At 31.4% G+C, this 10065-nt stretch overlaps 1 non-coding gene across 1 annotated transcript; it reads left to right on the forward strand.

Moving 5' to 3' along the window:
• Positions 1 to 546: 546 nt before the first annotated feature.
• On the forward strand, positions 547 to 649 carry LOC125995442 (U6 spliceosomal RNA). Its single transcript, XR_007490969.1, has one exon. It is a non-coding gene; the product is annotated as a U6 spliceosomal RNA (small nuclear RNA).
• Positions 650 to 10065: the final 9416 nt, after the last annotated feature.

Consider the following 10065-nt stretch of genomic DNA (forward strand, 5'->3'; position numbering starts at 1 on the left):
CACTGAAATTAGAAGTGAACTAAAAAGGGACACATAAAAAAAACTTTGAAACCTGGAACTTAAACAGATCACTACTGAACAAACAGTGGGTCAAAGATGAAATTAAAGAGGAATTCAAAACATTCCTGGAAACAAATGCAATGAAGACAAAAATGACCAAAATTTGTGGGACACAGAAAAGCAGTACTAAGAAAAAACTTTATTGCTTTGCAAGTACATATTAAAAAGAAAAAAAAATGGGCCTATATAAAAAGTTTAATGACACAGCTTATAAAATTACAAAATAATAAACAAAAAGAACAAAAAATAGGTAGGTATAAAGAAATAACAAAGCTTGGAGCAGAATTCATGAACTGGATATCAATAAAACAATCCAAAAGATCAAAAAAAGCAAAAGTTGGTTCTTTGAAAAAAATAAACAAGATTGATAAACCACTAACAAGCTCACAAAGAAAAGAGAAAGTGAGTAAACTAGAATAGAAATAAATAGGGGGGAGATCATTACAGATATTGCAGATATTCAGAGGGAATCAGAAACTAATTTGAGTGCTCATTTTGGCAGAATATACACTAAAATTGAAATGATACAGAAAAGATTAGCATCACCCCTGCACAAGGATGAAGCATTCCATAATTTTTAAAAATTTTTAAATTTTTAAAATAGAAAAAAAAAGAAACTAATTTGAGAAACTCTATGCCACAAAACATGAAAAACTGGAAGAAATGGATAAATTCTTGGACTCTTATAATCTTCCATGGTTAAATCAGGATGATCTAGCATATCTAAACAGATCTACTACTACTGAGGAAATTACAATGGTCATCAAAAGTCTTCCCAAAAGCAAATGCCCAGAACCTAATGGATTCACTAATGAATTTTTTCAAACCTTTCAAGAGGAACTATTACCAATTCTTTTAAGGCTCTTTCATGAAAATAAAGAATCAGGCACACTCTCAAAAAGTTTTTATGAAGCTAACATCACCTTATTACCAAAAACACACATAGGTGCTGCTAAAAAAGAAACTACAGAACAACATTACTGATAAACACAATTCAAAGATCTTCAACAAAAATTCTATCAAATAGGATCCACTGTTTCATCAAGAAGGTCATACACCATGACCAAGTAGATTTTAATTCAGAAATACAAAGATGGTTTAACATATGTAATCAAACTAACATAATATACCATATCAACAAAAAGAAAAATAAAAACCATATGATCATATCAACTGATGCAGAAAATGCATTCGATAAGTTCCAACACCAGTTTTTGATAAAAAGTCTCATCAAGATGGGAATGGAAGGAACTTTTCTCATTATAGAAAAGTCCAACTACCACAAGCCAATGGCACATATTACTCTCAATGGAGATAAATTGAAAGTCTTTCCTCTAAAATCTGGTACAAGACAAGGCTATCTTTTCTCACCACTCCTATTAAACAGAGTGCTGACATTTCTTGTCATAGCGATTAGGCAATTTAAAGATATCAAGGGCATCCAGATGTAAAAGGAAGAAGTCAAGTTTTCACTATTTGCAGATGACATGATTTTTTATTTATAAAACTCTAAAGGCTCTACCAAAAAGCTTTAAAAATAGTAGATTTACATAGCAAAGTGTCAGGCTGCAAAGTTAACACATAAAAATCAATGGTCTTCTTGTAAAACATAATGATTGAGAAGAAACAGAGATTAAAAAAATCAATCCCATTTACATTAGTGTTGCACAAACTCAAATACCTTGGAGTCAAATTAACTAAAGAGTTTAAGGACCTACGCAAAGAAACTACAAAACACTGCTTCAAAAAATAAAAGAGGACACAAAGAAATGGAGACACATCCTGCTCATGGATTGGTAGGATTAATATTTTTATAATGTCAATAATTCCCAAACCATTAAACAAATTTAATGCAGTTCTTCTAAAGATACCCGTGACATTTTACAAAGAAGTGAATCATACACTCCTGAAATTAATTTGGAACAATAAACACTCACAAATAGCTAGAGAAACCCTCAGGGAAAGGACTATGGGAGGCGTCACTTTTCCAAACTTTGATATCAAATTCTTTGATATCAGAGCTAAAACCATAAGTTATATAGAACAACTTGCAAGTAAAACATTCCATGATTTTGATAATAAAGGCATCTTCAAGGAGGAAAACAGCACTCTTCAAATAAGTGAAAACATAGATAAACAGATTGGACTATATTATGCTGAGAAATATCTGCACCTCAAAGAAAATTTGCCTAGGATAGTAAAGCAGCTCACATGGGGCCAGAGCAATGGTTTAAGTGTTAGGGCATTTGTCTTGCAAGTGCTAACCTAGGATGGACCGCTATTAGATTCCCCAATGTCCATATGGTCCTCCATGCCAGGAGCGATTTCTGAGTACATAGCCAGGAGTAATCCCTGAGTGTCACTGGTTGTGACCAAAAACAAACAAAAAATACCACCCCTAGAATGGGAGAAACTATTCAACTAATATCCATCTGATAAGTGGCTAATATTAAAAATATACAAGGTACTAACAGAATTTAACAAAAAATATCATCTAACTTCATCAAAAATGTGGAGAAGAAATGAACAGACACTTCCTCAAAGAAGAAATACAATGACCAAAAGGCACATGAGAAATTGCTCCACATCAATAATCATCAGGGAGATACAAATCAAAACAACAATTAGGTAGCTTAAATTCACAGTAAAGAGAAGTAACAATTAGAAGTCAGAAATTATTTCTGAATATGATGAAAAAATTAAGAAATAAACCTTTTAATTCCTGAGTAAACAGAGCATGGACAACACTGAAGCTAACCTTTTATGATCGGAAAAAAACAAACAAGACACATTCACTATGCTGCTTTGATTTGAAAAATCTAACCCTGACACATTCACCTACATGTAGTAGGTGAATACAAGTACATGACTTAAAAGAACAAAACAACTGCATAGATATAGAACACCCTTTCCATTTCAAATTTAATCACCATTTATAAAATTTAACAGAAAGTGGTTAAAGGTTAAGTATAAGTGCATTTTATTTTTTACTATCTTTATAACTGGGTTTTATTTATTTTGGGGTGTGATAATAGAATCCAAACCACATGGAAGATGTCAGAGGCACAAAAATGAAAGGCAAAGCTTATTGTATGTCATTCAAATGGAAACTTGCATATATGCTGCCAAACATATGTGAGCTCTTCTCATTTTAATCAGTTTTTTAAAAATATGAAGTTTAGAAAAGAGTTAGACACTGAACATTTTTAAATATTATCTTTATTTAAGCACCATGATTACCAACATATTTGTAGTTGGGTTTCATTTATAAAGAACACCCCCATTGTTCGTGCAACAGTCCCACCACTGAATAGATACTGATTTAATCAAGCATGCCAACACCAATCCATTCATCATGTTTACTAAAACTTTATTTTAAAATATATTTGTGTGCCGTGCCTTATCCCAATATTAAATATTAAGATAAAAAAGATAAGAAAATATAAGCATGAGAGTGTTTACAATCATTAACACTGACAACAGTAAGAGCAATAGATGTGCTTGAGTTCAACCATAAGGAAAATATAAAACAAAGGTTTTAATTAACATTTGTAACCATGGTGCTTAAATAAAGATATTATTAGGAAATTAAGAATTTAATCAACTTAAAATATTTTAATGTAACCTAAAAAAGAGTTGACAAAAACTTTAATATCAAAATACAGACTACATCATTGAGGTATTAACTTAAAAGGATTAATCATGATTTGTCTTAGGAACCATCTGAAGACTTTAAAAATATATCTAAGATATTTTCATCTGAAGAATAAAAAGAAAAGGCATTTTTCATATTTCTTTCAGCCTGTTAGTCTATAAACTATTGTGCAGGGCATGAACTATCATGTTACACCCACCTGAAGGAAGTTTAGGATTCTAAGTAACATTATTACCACATTACTTGTATAAAATGTGGGTCAAGATGATATTAAAATATAAAATAAGTGTCTAATACAAATTATATCCATTTTTTGTGTTACTTTTCACTACAGTTAATTTTGATGCTTCAAAAATTCACCACATCTTATCTTTTAAAGAAACTACATTTAAGTAAAGTGATTCTCAGGAGCTGCATTCCTGTATACTCAGTCTAATAATCTAAATCAAAAATGTATTTATCTTTGAGCATACAATTTTTGTCATTCAAGTTTTAGATACAGCTATAGGAAACAATTTAGTGAAATAAGTATGTTAACATAATGAGTTAATCTATTAGGAAAATCCAGAAACTTCTACTAAATAGACATTAGCCTCATATAGACTTTCACTTAAGTTTTGAGAAAACATTTCTCCACAAGAATTTGAGAAGCTGTACAATAGCAATTAAACAGAAACATAATAAAGTTTGAATGTAAAGGTAGTCCATAATGGAATATAAATGTGTACTTTTGCTCCCTATTATTTTTAATAAGCATGCATGACTTTAAAATGTTTAATAAAACAGAATATTTTATTCCTTTTATCTATAATAATGTTCATATCTATTATTAGAATGTTTAATGCTTCCATTAATCTATGCATCATAAAGCAGTAAATGGTTTTTATAGCTACTCTAATAAGTCTTTTTACTTATTTTCATAAACCAAAACAGCTATTTCCAACTGTTTTCAAAGTCAAAATTAAGATCCGTAGGTGCATGACCCAGTGCTGTTACTTGGCAGAATTTAGAGGCAGAGGGGCTGTGGTTAGGTTGTTGCTGCAGGTAGCTCTGCATACACAGTAGTTATCGAATGATATCAGAAGCTACTGCTGCAGCCATTAGGGCATATTGATTTCCTCATTAAATCTATGGAGAACCTGTGGAGTTTCTCATTTCACCTCTCACTCCTTGGCTCTAAGAGAAGAAAAGTCATTTACTGACCAGTTGGACACTGTGTGAAATCAGCAGCTCAAATGCACAAGTGGGAAATTTAGATCCTATTAAGTATGTTGCATACTTTTTATTCCTTTTTATCTGTACCTTAGAAAAATCAGTTAGACATACATATAAAAATGTGTCGTTGAAGAGAAAATGACACTTAAACCACTGTTAAGAAACATTCAAATTCTTAAAAAAATAGGTCTCCATGGAACTTTCACATTTGAATATATTTTCTAAGAATTCTGTACCATAAAAGTAAGAGTATAAAATAGAAGAAAGATCCATGATGAACTGCACGTCTAGCTATATTAAAAGCAATTGGGTTCAAATACTTAAATGTCCTTGTATTATGGAAAGTTAATATATGTGGCAACATTCTGAGCTCAAAATTTGGGAACAGTGGGAGCTCAAGGGTGTTGAGGAATGGTGAGAATCCTACATTAAGGATCCAGTGTTGAGGACATGGGAAATAATAAAAAAGATAAGAAAAAGAAAATATCTAAGAATGAAAGATTATCCTTGGCATGAATGAGAAAAAAAGAAACACAAAATGACCAAACCAGTGGATCACATACTAGAAATCACTGATTTATCCTAAAACTCTTCTGAAAGTCAAAAAGTTTTGTCAACAATACTCTGTGCAACCACAACCCACTTTTACGAATAATCTTATTTGCTGTTTGAAGCTCTATAATTATAATCACTGTTGTCTCAAATATTTTAGATTCAACATACACAAATACATTTGGATATTTTGAGTGGACCTTTTAAAATGGTAATTGAATAAACAATCCAGAATCTCTAGCTCTGCTCTCATCCATTTATTTTGTTTCTGGGCCACACCTGGTAGCACTCAGGGGTTACTCCTGACTCTGCACTGAGAAATCACTCCTAGCGGACTTGATGGACCACATGGAATGCGGGTATCAAAACCGGCTCATTTGCATGCAAGACAAATGCTCTATAAGCTGTGCTATAGCTCCATCCAGTCCATTCTGCCCCCATTTTTAAAATACTCTTTTTCACCAATTACCATTTTGCCATGTCATACAGTAATTTGAAAAAATATTTTTCCTGAAGCTATATTCACTTGGCAAAATGCTATAATTATTATTTATAAAAACTTTTAGACAAATTATTATTTTTGATACCTATGACAATGCTCTGACTTACATAATACAAGCATAAAATTTTCCAGCCAGAGGGAAAAAAAGAGGAGTGAAAAAAATTTAAAGCACAGTCATTTTATATCTTATATTTAGTACTAAGAGTAGTAAAATTAAAAAATTTAAAAGTTTCATCCAGATTATATGGCTTTTATTACTTTTATATATTGTGATATATCCTTCAGGTAAACATTTTTTAAGTTTGCTAAGTGAAGATTAAAAAAATAAAAACAATTTTAAATGACATTCCAGAAATAAACATGTAGATCCTGAGGTATAAGTTTATAAAGTACCATCTTGGGCATGTCTACCTGTCCGTTAAGAACTGAAAAGCACTTAATATAATCCATCAGTTCTGGCCCTAAATTTAATGATATAAAAGTCCAAGATACAGCAACCAGTAATTACACAATTATATGCAAAGGAACTAGATTAGTTCTTAATCCTATAGGAGTTTTTACACTTAAGTAAAATTATTTGATTTTTAAAAGGCTGTCTTACAAAAAAATGACTATGGGTTCTTTTATATACCAGGAAACTACCAGACTTTACATAATCTTAAAGCAATGTTCAATTTACTGCTCTTCTCATTCATTCTTTGTCATTAGAAAGTGTCATTGGTGGTCACACTATAAGCAAATATCTCTAGATAAAATTAATAGGGAATTTGAGAAAAATAAAAATAATGGTATTCAATTCTTATAAATATCAGGAATTGCAAATAGAAAATAAAATGCAAAGTGTAATATAATTATAATATGAATTATAAAACACAATTTCTTTCATAAACACTTAATAATAAATACTAAAATTTGCATTTGGTTATTTTTGGCTTTTTTACTTAATGACTTAATTGCTATAAATGCGTCATTTTCCTTATTTAATATTTATCACTATTTAAGTCATTAGATTCAGCACAATTACTATTTTTATTTATAATAAGTGGCATAATAAAATCAAGATCTAAGAGTTATAAAACATAGCACTTAATATAAGTATATATTTATATGAGAAGATAAAGGTCTATTTGAGGCATAGAAAATAAAAGCTTCACTTATATTCTACATAATTCTGTATAAATGTGTAATCAATTTCTCAAATTTAAAATATACACATGCTTATCTTTCTAAAATGCCACCTGTGAATGTACTTTTTTATATCACATTTCTTGAATTAAAATCAAATTATTGTTAAATTCAAAATACCAATTTTCTCTAGCAAAAGTAGAATGCAGAACAAATTTGCCACAATCTATACTTTTGTTAGGTAATTCACTTAGATTCTTAAAAAAAATAAAACTGGCTTTCGAGCTAGAGAAATAGTATTGAGATTAAGGGGAATTCATATATTTGAAGGGCTCCAGTTCAATATCCTTAGCCTTTGAATAGAACCTACAAAGAAGTTTACTTAGAATCACTGAGATGGAATCCCTGGCCTCCATGAACCCAAACTATCCAAATTCCCTTTTTCCAGTGAAACAATAATGTACACAGTGACTTCCTCAGACCCACAATTTACATTCCATATCTGTCCAAGTTAAAACTATTCTTTGAATCTCAGTCATGATTTACTATACCATCAGATACCTTCCTTTTTCAGTCACAATTCTTGGATTTTCTCTGAAAACTATTTTTCATATTTTTCCCCCTAATCCACTAAACATATATAAAAATACATTAAATTTTATTTTTGTGCCACCACAGTGCCATTAATTTAACCACACTTAAATCTACCTTCCTAGCCCATGCAAACTATGACTTTTCCTAAATCTCACACACACACACACACACACACACACACACACACACACACACACACACACACAATGTTCCTATTCTCTTCTACTCTTGGAATGATCTTTCTGGTGTCCTAACATCCTCCTCTAATTCATCCAAGTAATAGCAGATGATGCTCTTTCTCTACATAGATTGCAGAAATGAACAAACTTCAAGCCTGAAGTTCAAGACAAACAATGAACTTGGTGGGCATAACCACAGGATCCTATTTCTCCCATTCAAAGATGCCTCCTCAGTCTGGCAATATTCGTATGCATAGGGAGCAGACTACCAATTCATAAGTGATTATTTAGGTATAACACCAGGGAGAAATTTAATGGCTACCTCTTTTTAAAAAGATGTCAATTCATTTGGAAAGCATATTTGAAGAATCTTTCTGACTTTGGGCATTCATCTTTTTTTATTTATTCATTTTTTTATTTTAATCAAAGTGGATTATAAATCTTTCTCAGTATTATTTTAGGTACATAGTGATAGTAAATCAGGGGCATTCCCACCACCAATATTGTCCTCCCTCAATCCCTGTTCCCAGTATGAATCCCATACCCCCCTTTTTTAATGCTAGTATAGATGGTCCTCTCTGCATCTAGTACGTTGTGAATTGGGTTTTGATTCTGTTGTCATTGGCTTTGGATTTGGTGCTTAAGTTTGAACCTTTTTTTATTTTTTTGGATTTGGTGCTTAAGTTTGAACCTTTTTTTATTTCTACTTAATGTTCACGTGACTGTTTGGTTTTGGTAGCCTCCATTAGTTCCCCCTCCATTTGTGAGACAGAATAAGATGTTTCAAGTTCTGTGGTTCTATTTGAAGGAAATAATTAATAATAATAATAATAATAATAATAATAATAATAATAATAAAATGGGGCAAAAATAGAACAAGCAATAAATGAGAGGAGTCCTTCTAGAGGCTATGTCTATCAATTTAAGAGCAGAGAGGGAAAAGGAAGAAAACATAACAACAGTACAAACAAAGTTAAAAAAAATAAAATAAAAGATAAAAAAATCAAACAAAAAACTCAAAAAGCACCAGAGCAATATAGACAGCAGCCATCCAAAAACCACAGTCTAGAAATAGAAAACAAAACAAAGCCCAAAAGAAAGAATAAAAAAAATAAGAGCAACAGACAACAACAATAACAAAACTTGTGGCTGTAGAGATAGCACAGTGGTAAGGCATTTGCCTTGCATACAGAAAAAAAGTGGTTCAAATCCTGGCATCCCATATGGATCCCCAGCCTGCCAGGGGCGATTTCTGAGCATAGAGCCAGGAGTAGCCCCTGAGCACTGCCGGATATGACCCAAAAACCAAACCAAACCAAACCAATCCAAAACAAACAAACAAACAAAAAATTTAAAAAGAAAAAAGAATTTTATTTGTGCTTCTCTCTCTTTTTTTTTCTTGCATAAGCACAGTAAATATTGAGGAGATTAGAAAGACAATTCCCTTGGCCTAAGAGATACAGGGTTTCTCAGCCCTTGAAGTATACTGTCATGGAACAACTACAGACAGACTCTGCACAGGCTCTTTTACCATCCCCTAGGCATTCATCTTAATCATAGAAAAAAAAATGAGATTGATTTATTGAAGGGCTACTATTGTGAAAGTATTTTGGTATGGAGAATATTGTCAGAAAATGAAAATATCTTTTCCCAACAAGCCTCTTTCACTTCAAATTCTCTTTAAATTTAATTAGTGAACTACAAAATTATTCATAATTGGGTTTCAGGTATACAGTGTTCCAATACCAATTCCTCCACAATTGTTCATTTCTGTTTCTTTTCTTCTTCCACACCATCCTTCTTAATGATTATTATAATAAATGATAATCCACTTTATTAAAAAAGTAAGTAGATATAAGCAAATAATTGCATATGTATAAATAAATTGTTTAATAAGAGCACAAATAAAATATATTAAGAGACCTCCTATTTATAAGCCAATTATACATCTACCTTCCTAGATATGACCAATTCTTATTTTCTCTAGAAAGATTACTGTACCACAAATATACTATTCCTTTACAGTGCTCAGTTTGGGCCCATTTTTTTTCTGAGATAAACACTCATAAAAATTTCCTCTCTTGTTTCTTTCTTTTCTTTATTTAAACATATTGATTACAAATATGATTGTGACTAGGTTTCAGTCATGTAAAGAACACCCTCCTTCACCAGTACAGCATTCC

This window comes from Suncus etruscus, chromosome 17, assembly GCF_024139225.1.
Source record: "Suncus etruscus isolate mSunEtr1 chromosome 17, mSunEtr1.pri.cur, whole genome shotgun sequence".
Taxonomy (NCBI): domain Eukaryota; kingdom Metazoa; phylum Chordata; class Mammalia; order Eulipotyphla; family Soricidae; genus Suncus; species Suncus etruscus.